General features: G+C 33.7%; 1 protein-coding gene across 3 annotated transcripts in view; it reads right to left on the reverse strand.

Moving 5' to 3' along the window:
• Nucleotides 1-14,136, reverse strand: part of LOC140435172 (uncharacterized) — a 405,909-nt gene that overhangs the window by 289,683 nt on the left and 102,090 nt on the right. The window lies entirely within an intron of this gene.

The following is a 14,136-nucleotide window of genomic DNA, read 5'->3' on the forward strand; positions in this document are numbered from 1 at the left end:
CTGGATGGACGACATTAGACGAATATCCAAGAAATGGCAACAAGAAGCACATAACCGTGAAGAGTGGCGAAAAATGTCCAGCAGTGGACAGAAGAGGTTGCATGATGATGATGATTGGAACCTATCAGGAGAAATCCGCATTAATAACGATCTTTTAACGAACTCTTTCCAAATATTAAACAGAGTCCGACAGGGATGTATACTATCTCCTATTTTGTTCAATATTTATGTGGACACATAAATATTGTTATAAGTTATTGTGTGTTGGCTACCAGAGGATGTGTAAACTCGCCAGATTGCTTCTGTTACATTTGCCGTTAAACCGTTAAGATGTTATCGTAAAAAGCAACAAAGAAACGTTTCCGATTTCGTTTAAAAAGTATGTTTCGCTTATATTGGTATAAAGTTAGGCGATCAAGATAAGCCTTGGGCCCCACACAAAGTTTGTTCAGTGTGTGTTGAAGAACTGAGGCAATGGTTTCAAGGTAAAAAGCAGTCCTTACGTTTTGAAATACCAATGGTTTGGATGGAGCCCAAAAATCATAGTGATAACTGCTGTTTTGTTCTTGTTTTTCAATTTGATAAACAAAAAGGATATTTCTTACCCTAGCATTCAATTCGCTCTCATGCATTCCCTCATGGACCTTAAAAGCCAATACCTTCTCCACCAGCCAATACCCTTTCTCTCCTTTAGATGAAATACATGATGATCACGAGCCATTGGATCAGCAAGGTGATAGTGAAGAAGACAGTGATTGCTACGATCCTGGCACAATCGATACCATTCCATTCTCACAATTTGAACTGAACGATTTAGTAATAGACCTAGACCTTTCTAAAGAATCGGCTAAAGGTTTGGAATCTAGATTGAAAAATAAACATTTACCTTTTCTTGGATGTAGGAAAAAGGAATTTGTATCTTTCTTCTCCCAAGAAGATGACCTGATGTTTTGCAGATATGTTTCTGGACTTATGGCACATTTCAAACTAGAATATGCTCCTAATGAGTGGAGTGGAGACTTTTTATTGATTCTTCAAAAACAAGCCTTAAAGCAGTACTTCTACACAACGGTAATAAGTATGCTTCTACACCAGTTGGACACTCGGTCCGCTCCAAAGAATGTTACGAAAACCTTGAACTGGTTTTAAGCAAACTCTGCTATTCAGACCACAAATGGATCCTATTTGGTGATTTAAAAGTGATTTCATTGCTGCTTGGTCAACAAAGTGGCTATACAAAGTTCCCTTGCTTTCTCTATGAATGGGAGAGCAAAGACAGAAAGCAACACTACAGTACACTATAAAAAGCTTGGGCCTTGAGAGAAAGCTTATAAGTAGGGGTTAAAAATATTGGGAGGAAAAGCCTTGTGGATCCCAAAAAGGTGTTACTTTCACCACTTCACATTAAGTTGGGGTTGATGAAACAATGTCAAGTCATGACTAAAAAGGGGGAGTGTTTCAGATATTTTTATGGACAGTTTCCTGGTTTATCCACGGGAAAGCTAAAGAAAGGAATCTTTGTCGGACCGGACATTAGAAAACTAATGACAGATCCCAACTTTGTGGAAAAAATTTAAACAAATGAAAAGTCGGTATTGATATCTTTTAAATTAGTTGTTTCTTGGGCAACAAAATCGACAACTTTAAGAAGCTGACACATCTTGACTAATTCCCGGCAAACCCTGGTGATGCCAGTGAAGGGCAGGACGAAAGATTTTACGAAGACATCAAAGAAATGGAAAGAAGATACCAATGGAAGATGGAACGCGAGCATGATAGCAGACTACTGCTGAACGATGAAAAGAGATGATCCTCAATGAGTCCACTGTCGGAAAAGTAGTAAAAGAAGCTTCGACAAAAAGCGAAAGCGTTATTATAAGGACTTATGAGCTTAAAGAGAAATGTAAGTGTACTGGAAATGTAGTTTAGAATATGATTAATAAATATACTAAATTTTATAACGATGGAAAACGGTGAAAAATTGCTTTTTTTTTAAGATTTTCTTATTATAGCCAAACATACTCCCTACTTTGTGAGAAAACCCGAAGTTATAGACAAAAATGGTTTGCATTTTTGAAATCAGCGCTGAAAAGTATATAAATAGTTATCAAAAGTCAGTTTTCAAATTTTAAACAACTTTCAAAAAATAATATTTCACAGGCATGTGTAATTGTTTTGAATTCTTTGCGTGATAGTGAATAAACCTTCCATACTGCCTGATTATAAGGCTTGCTCTAATTTTTTTTTTTTTTCGATAACCCTTTATCTTTTCAACATGGAAATATTTTAATTGCCAAAAAGATTGGCACACATACATGGAACACAAAACAAACAATAAGACACGATTTCAATCGGTACAATCAATTTGGAACACACACATACATAAGCAAATGTACGTTATGACTTGAATACATATGAATAAATTTTTTTCAAGGTTCGGCGACATGACGTACATAAAATGCATTCATCGCTCAAGTACCTACCCATTAAAGTAAATATCTGAACAGAAAAGATCAATAATATTAGCACTGAAACAAAGGAATATTGCGATAGCCGTCAAAGGTTGACAAACTCTGCATTTTTATTGTTATTATGTCTAATTTGATGCATTATGTGTACGCATATTTATAGGTAGGTGCATATATGCTAGTTTTATGAATAGTTTGTAAAACAGCAAAGAAAGTAATATAAAGATTACTCTTGAACATAAACGATCGTCCAAAAACGAATTAACGAATGGCCCAATAATGGGTAAAGTATGTTTTATTAAATTGTTTTTTTCTGACATCTCGGTTTTTTAAAATGTCCCTTTGAAAAAATATTTAAGGAAAAGCCTTCTCAATTTGGTAGCCGAAGGTTTTGTTAAGGGTGAGGGGGGGTTTATTTTCAATATTTTAGCCCTATTTTTGAAGTTGGCTTTTGAAAAATTGTTTAATATAAATTTATTTATAACATTAGTACATTATAGTACAACATTTCAAGAGTATTATTTAAAATTTTGGTGCAAAAATATTAAAAATTGAGCAAATCACAACTAATTTTCCAAGATGAAAAAAGTCATTTTGCGGTGTTCATCGTCACTGGATCATCTGTTGACAAAAAACCAAAAAGATTTCGTTAGTTTATGAGTTTTCCTAGGTCGCAAAGTCGAGATATTGTTCATTTTATTGCCTTTTCAAATTTTAGAAGTAAAAAAGGACGAATTTTTTTAATTTTCGAAAATTTTTGCTAAAATTTGACTAATTTGATGTAATTAAAACAACAAAATGGACAATACCTCGACGATGCGTCCTAGTAATTTACCTATAAAAGAAGTGTGCAAAAGTTGAGAAGGATCAACCAAGTAGTTTTTGAGATACTACAGCGAACACCGACTTAAAAAAAGCATACTTTTTTATACTCACAAAGTATCGTCTACTCCAGGCCTATAGCGACGTGTTTTCTACTAAAATATCTAGACTAGAGCATCTTTTTACTCCTGCCTTCGACGAACACTTTTTTTTCGATCTAGTAATTCAATTGCTATCTGCCGCGAGTGCATAATTATGAGAACTTGAGACTTGTACTCATTCCAATTTCAATTTGAAGTGCTCACTCACCTCAGTCACTCATCTAACTCACTCACTTCTACATGCTTTATAACTCCATCAATTTTGATCCGATCACTCTGAAACTCTGAAATTTTAACTGGATTTTCATGAAGAGTTCTCTCTCTCTCTCCCTCTCTCTCTTTCTCTCTATCTCTCTCCCTCTCTTTCTCTCTCTCTCTCTCTCTCTCTATCTCTCTCTCTTTCTCTCTCTCTCTCTTTTTCTCTCTCTCTCTCTCTCTCTCTCTTTCTCCATTGGTCCCTATCTTCAGCTGCTCTGAGAGCTTCGCAGAATGAGTTTCCAGCTGAATTCTCAGCTGAATACGTTGCGGACATACTGTGGACAGCCTTTTTTTAATCTCGAGTTGGTTTAGAATTAGAATTGGTTTAAGAACTTCTGATCTAGTCGTACTGTTGCTATATTGGACTGGTACAGATTTTTATTAAGTGTCACCAGGTGCATTGATGTGCCTATTTTTAATGGACCAAAGATTTATCCAGCTTACACAATCAAATACCTTTTGGTAGTTAACGAAGCATAAATATAATCATAGGTACTTGAAATTCTCTAGACTTTTCAATGAGTTATCTCAGGTTCAGGATTTGTTCCCGTGTACCTTTAGCCTTTACAAACCCCGCTTGTTCCGGAGGTATTTGGTAATGTAGATAGGTTTTTAATCTGGTTTTGATGATATGCAACAAGACTTTACTAGCATGAGTAAAAAACTGTACTATTTCACCCGGTATTGAATCAATTCCTGGGGATTTATTTCTCTTTAGCGATTTAATTTCATGTTTTACTTCAGCGAGTAAGACAGTCGGTTCTCTAGGGTAGTCAGAGCGCCATTGATTTTCTGCTGGTACCTCGTTATTTTTATATAGCTCGCCACAGTAGTTTTGCTATGTTTCCAATATTTCGCCAGTATCCGTCTTTAGATTACCTTCCTTATCTATTACAGACCAAGTTTAAGATTTAAATTCTCTGGTAAGGAGTTTAATCTTCTGAAATAAATCCCTCGGTTCATTTCTACAGCCATGTCTCTCTATCTCTCTGCATATTTGAGAGATGTAATCAGCTTTCTCTTTGCGACACTGTTTTCTGATTTCTTTTGATAACGCTCTGTATTCATCGTTTTGAAGAGTTATACACTATTATATAAAAAAAATGCAAAAAAAATACCCTACCTCCTTAATTTCAATATTTCTTCTCCCTATTCAACACTGGTAGCATGCATTAATAAAAAACTTTTCTTTTCAGGCATATAGGCAGCTCACTTTTAAAAGTTTCTTTCAGTTTTCCATACGTTGCCCACCCTAAGACCGATTCGTCTTTTCAGTTCATGGGTATGATTTTCCCTACCAATTCTAATTTCATATCCTAGCTATTTATAGCTAGGAGAAACGTACTTTGCAGTCACGATCGTAGCATTGACCGTAGAGTTCGAATGACATCTTGATACATCTTTCCTGTCCTGCTGTATGGAGTGCAAGCGTGGACTAACTGAGACTATCCTTAGACGCTTGACAGCCTTTGAGATGTGGGTATACAGATGACTACTGAAAATAAGCTGGGTCGACAGAGTTAGAAATGAGAAGGTCCTTAGACGGCTGAACCAAACAACACAACTGTTCAATATAATAAAGAAACGCAAGCTGGAATACTTCGGTCACATTATGAGACACCCTGAAAAGTATGATCTTTTACATCTGATCATTCAGGGAAAGATCCAAGGTAATCGTGGTCCTGGTAGAAGAAGAACATCATGGCTGAAAAATCTAAGGCAATGGTATGGAAAATCAACTACATCGTTATTTAGAGCTGCTGTCAATAAAGTCACGATAGCGAATATGGTAGCCAACATGATATCCAACGATCGATAACGGTCATGGAACTAGAAGAAGAAGAAGAAGAAGCTATTTATATTTATCTACGATTTCTCTTTCTTATCCACTAATACTGATGTTCTGTGTGGGTATAACTCTCTTGCGTTTCTTAGATCTTCAGCTATTACAATACGACTATATCGTCGGTGATATTCTCGATCTATTTTTATTCCTTTTGCCTGCCAAAACAAAGCCAAGAGCTTCAAAAAACTCATTACAAATAAATTAAAAGGAAAATAAAGAAAGCAGCTTGAAGAGTTATATATTTTATAAATATAAATGTTCAAAAATATAGAGGGAAAAGACATGTTCTTGGTGTGAAAGTTAAAAAAGACGTGAATATTTAAATCAGTGGTATATAAAACAAACCTGTTCCAACATATCACATTTTCAAGAAGCATACAGAAGTTAACAGATGCGACATTCGGTAAGGGTGAAACATTTAGGGTGAAAGTAGGGTCAAGTTGTGGTCATTCAGGTCCGGATTAAGAAAGCTCTCATAGAGATCGTCTAGTAATTTCTGGGTATTCTAATGCAAATCTATCAGAATTTGTGGTTCAACCCTGTTTTTCCAAAAGAATATCAATAAAATTTAGGGACAGATGTTCCCAGATGGATTGTATTCATCGTTGTGTGTGTGTGTCCAGTGGAATAACTATATAATTGAAATAATTTTAAAAACAATACATTCTAATTTATAATAAGAGTAGCATGGGCCTCTATAACAAGAATCTATATGTTTCATGCTGTCGATTTTTTGTAATTAATTAGCTATTAACAAATTAATGTTAAAAAACGGTAAATTTTACTGTCTTCCTCTATTAGCAAAAAGTGAAGCATTTGAAACAAATTTAAGAGTAATAAACTTATAGGTCATATAATATATATTCAAAATGGCGCTTTTTAAAGGTTTTTATTCTTATTTGTTGCTTAGAAAGTTCCAAAATAAGTGGGAAATTTCGGTTTTTTATAAAATGTTAGTAACTTTTTTAAAAATAAATTTAGAGTCTCCATATTGCACATAATATTGCTTCTTGTACTGGTTAAAGTATGATCAAAATTTCAAAGCAATCGGTCAAATAGTTTAATAGTTATTTATTGTACAAGACAATAAAATTGTACTTTATCTTCGAGAGCGTTTTTAAGCGTCGAGACGTCAGTCGAGACGCTAATTATGCTCGAGAAGATAATGCGATTTTATCGTCGTGTGCAATACAACATTTTTTTCTATAGCAAGACTTCAAGTTCAGGTGAAAAATAGAATTTCAAAGAAAATTGTAATTTTTAGCACAAAAATTATAAAAAATTTTTATTTAAAAAGTCAATAAGCAATAAGATTGCTGTATCCAAGTGTATACTTGGCGGATCAGAAAATCAATCCAGTACCTCGAATCAAGTGTTTAAGCAAACGAGTACAAGTTGTGATGCTCCAAAAATAGATATTTCTAATAATGTTAATTGTAAAATTTCAGTTGTTTTTAATCATTAATGTGAATTTGTAAATTTTATTGAATAAAAAAAAGTTAAAACATTTTATCTACTCTTGCTGTTAAAGTGTCACTTTATCTACCCTTGCGGTTAAAGTGATACTTTATCTACTCAAAACAGTTGTTATAGCAACACTTTAACATTAGCTATAGAAAAAAAGTTATTTAATTTGTTTATCCCAAATTAAATTTTTTTGTAACAATATTAGTCAGAAAATGATGAAGTTACAGTAATTTTACAAATAGTTTATAAAAGCAGAAGATATAGCCTATCAATATTGTTAAAAAAAAAATTGAAGAACAACAATTTTTAATATTGCAAAATTATTTTCCAAAAACATGTCGATTTTTTGCTTATAAACAATTAGAATATCTTGTTGCCTACACGAAAATTGTTTTTTCATATTGCATTTTTTTACAAATAAAAATTTGGGGCGAAGTTAGTTCTTTTGATTTTAAATTGATTGCAGCTTTGTTTCTAACAATTAGGATATCCACAAGGAAAATAAATTCCTGCAGCTGGCTGTATACCATGTATCACAAAAGAGGTTTAAATCTTTGTATGTAGGTATATTTAAAAAGCCCTTAGAAGGGCTACATAAAAAAAACAAACGTTTTCGGAATAATAATTCCATCATCAGGTTAAAAGCCTAAAATAAGTATAAACCATTTAATTAAAGCAAACGTGATTGAAATGTTAATCTTAAACAGCAATTTTAAATCCCAACACTTGGATTGCTGTTATCATTTTTAACATCTGACATTCTGTTTTCGACACCGTTCATAGGTATCTTGTCAATCAGTTACCAGCTGAAGTCCGTTTGAAGAGGTCTACCCTCCGGACGCTGGTACTCACGTGAGGCATGGTTATATGTTGCCTGAAGTGAAATCTAATAAAATATTAAACATCATTCATTTTTAACAACAACGTACATTTTTTGGTAACTTTAATTTTTGTAATGGGTTTTACCCTAATATTTTGGTGGCTCAGGCCACCTACCTGTAAGTATAACCATTTTGCTTTTTTAACCCTGGTCAACATTTCAATCACGTTTGCTTTAATTAAATGGTTTATACTTATTTTAGGCTTTTAACCTGATGATGGAATTATTATTCCGACAACGTTTGTGTTTTTTGATGTAGCCCTTCTAAGGGCTTTTTAAATATACCTACATACAAAGATTTAAACATCGTTTTCAATTAGGATATCTAATTAGCGTCATTTGAAAGAACATACTTTAAAGTTTTAATGTGACAAATTTGAAAGTCATTACCTTTTATCGGAATCGTCCACAAAGCTGCAAAATGTGGTCCTCAAAATCGACAAGTTCTGAGGTACTAGGCATGTTTTTTAAGTAAGTACCGTTTTGCGATTCTGCCGCCGCAGCGCTACAGTCGGCGTTCCGCACATGAGCGCTGGTTACCTACATCTCTTGTCTACGCACTGACGCCATTACAGTCTGATTCTTCATTGTATACTTGTTTACTCCAGTGTTTAAGATGCCTCCAACAATCGTGAATCACGCTGATTGTGAAGTACTGGCTGTTATACGATTTCTTAGTGCTAAAGGCGTAAAACCGATCGATATTCATCGTGAGATCGTTGAAGTTTACGGACAAAACATTATGAGTGATGGAATAGTCAGGAAATGGGTGAGAGCATTTAAAGATGGCCGCACAAATGTACATGATGAAGAACGGAGTGGGCGTCCTTCGGTCGTTAATGAAAATTTGGTGCAGAATTTGGACGAAAAGGTGAGAGAAAACAGACGCTTTACAATTTCATCATTGTCCGACTGCTTTCCTCAGTATTCTCGTAGTGTTTTGTATCGCATTGTTACCGAGAACTTGAATTACCGGAAATTGTGTTCACGTTGGGTTCCAAAAATGTTGACGGATTTGCACAAAACCCAACGTTTAGGCAGTGCATTGACTTTCCTTGAGCGGTACCACAGTGAAGGTGAAGATTTTTTAGACCAAATTGTTACTGGTGACGAAACGCGGGTGGCCTACGTCAGACCAGAATCGAAACAACAATCCATGAATGGCGACATTCATCATCACCCAAAAGAGAGAAGTTTAAGCAAACAATTTCTGTCCGGAAAATCATGTGCACAGTTGTTTGGGACAGAAAAGGAGTATTGCTAGTGGAGTTTCTGCCTCGTAATGAGACAATCAATGCAGCGTCTTATTGTGAGACATTGAAAAATCTCCGTCGTGCAATCCAGAACAAAAGACGTGGCAAGTTGAGTAAGGGTATCGTTTTGCTGCATGAAAATGCCCGTCCACATGTGGCTAATCAGACCAAAGATCTCATCAAATCATTTAAATGGGAAACTCTAGATCATCCTCCATACAGCCCTGATCTGGCGCCCAGCGACTACCATTTGTTCCAGCACTTGAAGAAACACCTGGGCGGTCAGTGTCTTCAAGACGATAACGAAGTTAAAACATTTGTGATGCAGTGGTTAACAAGTCAGGCGGCAGAATTTTATCAGGAGGGTATTCAAAAACTGGTGCCACGTTATGACAAGTGCCTCAATATTCACGGAAATTATGTGATAAAGTAGATTAAAGTACAGGCTTTCATGTAAAAATAAAATTATTGCCATATCTTTGCACGTCTTTTTTTAATTCCAAAACGGTACTTACTTAAAAAACACGCCTCGTATGAAGGGGGAAAGATCTGTTGAAAGACAGCTGAAGCAGATCGAAGGGCATTAAGACGCATTATAGTGAAAAATCGACGAGCAAATTTTAGAAGAATCTCTTTTATCGATTATGGAACATCGTTTAACATCAGCGGAAGTTTTTGTCTTCCAACAGGACGGCGCAGGTTGTCATGTTTTAAAAAAGAGTTTAAAATGGATTTAAGATGGCAGCATACCACTTCTGGAATGGGTTTCTAACAGTCCTGACTTGTCCCCTGTAGAGACTTTGTGGCGCGAAATGAAAAAAGCTTTGAGAAAACATCCTGCCAGGTCCGTCAACGAATTGAAGGAAAAATTGCAAGAAATATGGGATTCGTTTACATAAGAATTTTGTCAGAACTTGGTAAAAACTATGCCTCGAAGAATTGTCGATGTTATTAAAAATAAAGGAGATCTAACTCACTGGTAAACTTTCAAAATTTTTTGTTAATATTACATATTCTATGCGTTTTTTTAAGTTTATTATTATTCTGTTTAACCAATAGTTTTGATTACGTTATAAAATATTTTCTATAATTAGGAAATTCAAAAATGTTCGATGCATTAAAAATTTACGCTGCGCTTTTATTTTTGTTCTCTAAAATTTAATTTTCTCATCAATCTAACGTTGGGCCAACTGATATGAAAAGAGGCTCGTAATTGTCATCCATTCGATTAAAATTAAGAAGAGACATTAGGTAATGGGAACTGAAAGAAGATCCTCGAAATAATACAAAGTTCAAAAATCCTTAGGTACGCTTGGACATGTTCTCCCCATACTAAGTTGGAGATAAGAAAACAATACTAATAATCAATTAAAACAATCATTTCTTCGAAATCAATCATAATAAATAAATAGTTTTTTCTTCTAGTAAACAACTGCAACGGTTATTATAGGTTATTAATTTTTTACATTGTTAAACATACTTACGAGACCACACCTAGCAACTTCTATTATATTCCTCGTTATGTACCAATGAAAAAATGAAAGTTTTAATCACTCAGCGCTGAATGAAATTATGTGAAAAATGGTTCAAAATCTCTTAATTACCTAATTACTCCACTTTCCCCTTAGGTATAAGTATACGGCCGTTACTGATGCTCCAGTAATGCTTTTATAATTGTCTTTCGTCTAACCTATAATTTGATAAATATCTTTTTTATTCGTTAACAACCGTTCTAAAGGCGACTTTGATTACATCTTGTGAGAGACTGGAAGGTATTTTCCGACTATTCGAACGTAGCGTTGCTCTCTCTGTCTAATAGAAAAATCTCACACAACTACAGTTTTTCAATTAATGCCGACTTTATTGTTCATCTTCAAAATTATACAATTGTTCCACATTCTAAAATATTTTTTTAATTTTTTGTACACTCTGTATATCATATCTACGTGGATTGTGGGAATATATTTTATAAACTTCAATAATAATCAATAATTCATGCAGATATTTCATAAACACATATAAATATTTGTTGTGAAAGAAATAAAAGTTTTCATTTCATATGCAACATGCATAGTTGTTGACCCATGCTGACAACACCCATTTCCTTTCTTGTCCAATACTAAGAGGTATGAATAGAAATAGTAAGGATTATTTCCTGAGACATATGTGATTATGAATTCTAAACTTTTCTTTTGTTTTGTTTTTAAGTATATTCGTATGAACAATTCTTTCAATTTTTTTTTTTCAATTTAAATATGGATCACATTATAGTTTTTCGTTTGGAATTTATTATCTGAGACAGTTTTGTGTCTTCAAAAATGGTCAATTTACTTAAAATATAACTTACTGATTTATTTGTATAGTCTTTTTTATGCACTATTTCATTTTGGGCGTTATAGCGCAAACATTTATTTTACAGTTATATAAATATATCATTACTGAAACATTACCGAGGTCAGTATAGGATAACGAAGAATACGGGTTTTATAGTCGGTTCGCTAATCCCAGTCCCAACTGTCTAGTGAATTAGTGTGCGAAGTTAGTTATATTTTGACAGACTATAAAAAGTGACTGAATAGTCACACGTGCGCATAGTCAATAATAATTGTAAACAAACATTTATTCACATGCAGTTTAAAGGTTTTAATGTTTATATTTTTGAACTGTTATAAATTTTTATAAATTTGTATATACACATAGAAAAATTACTATTTACAACATAGTTTTTGTACCATCCCCATTTGTTTGGTGTAAATATAGTAAAAAAATAATAAATAAAATCTTCTTCTTCTTCTTCTTCTTCTAATGGCGCTACAACCCTTTGTGAGTCTTGGCCTGCTTAACAATGTTCTTCCATTCTGCCCTGTCGGATACTTTCCTTCGCCACTGCCTGATGTTCATGGTTTTAAGATCCCTCTCTACGTCGTCTATCCATCTTTTACGGGGCCTTCCTCTTGTTCTGTTTCGTTGGGGCTTCCATCTCTGGACTACTTTTACAGCTCGATTATCTGGCATTCTTTCTAGGTGACCAAGCCAGTTTAGTCTTTGTGATTTTATAAATCTGACAATATCTGCGCTCTGCATTAGTTCATCCAGCTCGTGGTTCATTTTAATTCTCCACGAACTATCGCTGCATTGGGTTGGTCCAAATATCTTCCTTAGTATTTTGCGCTCAAATATTCTTAGTTGATTTTCATCAGTGGTTGAGAGGGTCCACGTTTCACATCCATATGTGACCACTGGTCTAATTACTGTTTTGTAGATTCTCAGCTTAGACTCACGATTCAGTAACTTACTTTTCATTAAGTCTTTGTATGCATAAAAGCACTTATTACCGCTGCTAATAAATAAAATAAAACTTTAAAATTAATTACTGCCTATCAATACTTCTTTGTTTAAAAAATATTTTGAGGAAATAAATTCCACAAATTTAGGATGTCAATCAGAAAAAGTTAACACAATGCGACATACGCCATTGTTGTTGACATTTTCATATGATAGAACCAACATACACTTTGGTTTTTTATCTTACAAAATAAGTAGAATTCTTACGGAAGGAAAGAAGATTTAGCAAAGCAAATAATAGTAACTTTCCAACAATTGGCGCCGTTATGATAGGCAGATTTGAATCGAATAGTAATTTTTGCTTATAAAAGTAATTTGAATTGAATGAATGAATAATGAATTTTAATAGAACTATACTAAATAAAATAAACAACGCGAATAATACAAATATTTACTGCAATATGGTATATTATAACAAATATATTTTTTATATACCGAAAATTTTGGGTTTAGTATACACTCTCATTATTTATAATAATTCTTCTTTTTTTTAATGAAAGAAATCTGCAATAGTAACTTTATATGAGCTATTAATAGTGAGGGGTAGGAATGGACTATAAGAAGACAACTACTGATAATAATAATATACCAAAACAATCACACATAATTTAAATTACTAACATATTATATTGTTTTCTTATAGACCAAGATAAAGACTTTGATAAGCTTGATAATGTATGGAAAACTCAAAACACCAAATTGCATGCATGGTTGTAGCTGTTTTCTGAGTTTTCTTTCCATTTTACTGTTTATTATGTATTTTCGTTTTCTCATTATTTAATCTATGCTTTCTTCATTCTTCCATCTTTCACCTTTTCATATTTCTTATCTACATATGTCATATGGTCTTGTTATGATCTACATATGTCTGTTTCCACATCGTGTCTTCAGTCTTTCGGTTAATTTATTATCGGTATCGTCTTTAAAACCTTTGTTTTATTTGTTCTGTTTTATCCTAAATTCTTTTAATCTTATGTATGTACTATAAGACAAATTTGAGTTAAACCGCGACCTTGAACCATACATTAATAGCTCTAGATATTGTACTTCCATCCTGATGGATGTTGTTATATGTTTCTTAAGGCAGTCATTTATTACTTACTTAGAAATAAAAAAAAATTAGTGTGTTTGGGACAGACATAAAAAGATTTCAGCAAATTTCGTGAAAATTTTTTTTGTGGGAGGTAAGAATGAGCAACCAAAACTCAGTTATTTGAATTGTTCGCATAAATGTTGAGGTTATGTGAAAAAATTCTAAACACACTACAACTTTGCCAGTTAACTTTTTTCCATTGGACATTGGACTGTAGTTTTACCGGAAATGGTGATATACATTCCAGCAAGGCTTAGGAATATAACTGGAGTAATAAGACCGTACAAGGATTTGGATAACCAATTTCAAGGAGCTGGAAGGGGATTTCTAACGACAACGGTTTTTGTGGAGAATTCTTACCTAATCAAGGGGTGTGACTTTTGGCGACCTTTTAGAAACAAACGCTTATATGGTATTCATTATACAGTGTGGAAACCACTTATGGAATAAAATTGTTTGTGTCCTTATTATAGAAAATAATAAAAAACTCCGAGACACGTGAACTTTTAAATTTAAATGTGCGTTTTTTAAACATAAATTTAAATGTACAGGGTGCTCCGCGCAAGTCTAGCATAGTCTATAATGCTTATTTTTAATGAAACA

Source organism: Diabrotica undecimpunctata, chromosome 2, assembly GCF_040954645.1.
Source record: "Diabrotica undecimpunctata isolate CICGRU chromosome 2, icDiaUnde3, whole genome shotgun sequence".
Lineage (NCBI taxonomy): Eukaryota > Metazoa > Arthropoda > Insecta > Coleoptera > Chrysomelidae > Diabrotica > Diabrotica undecimpunctata.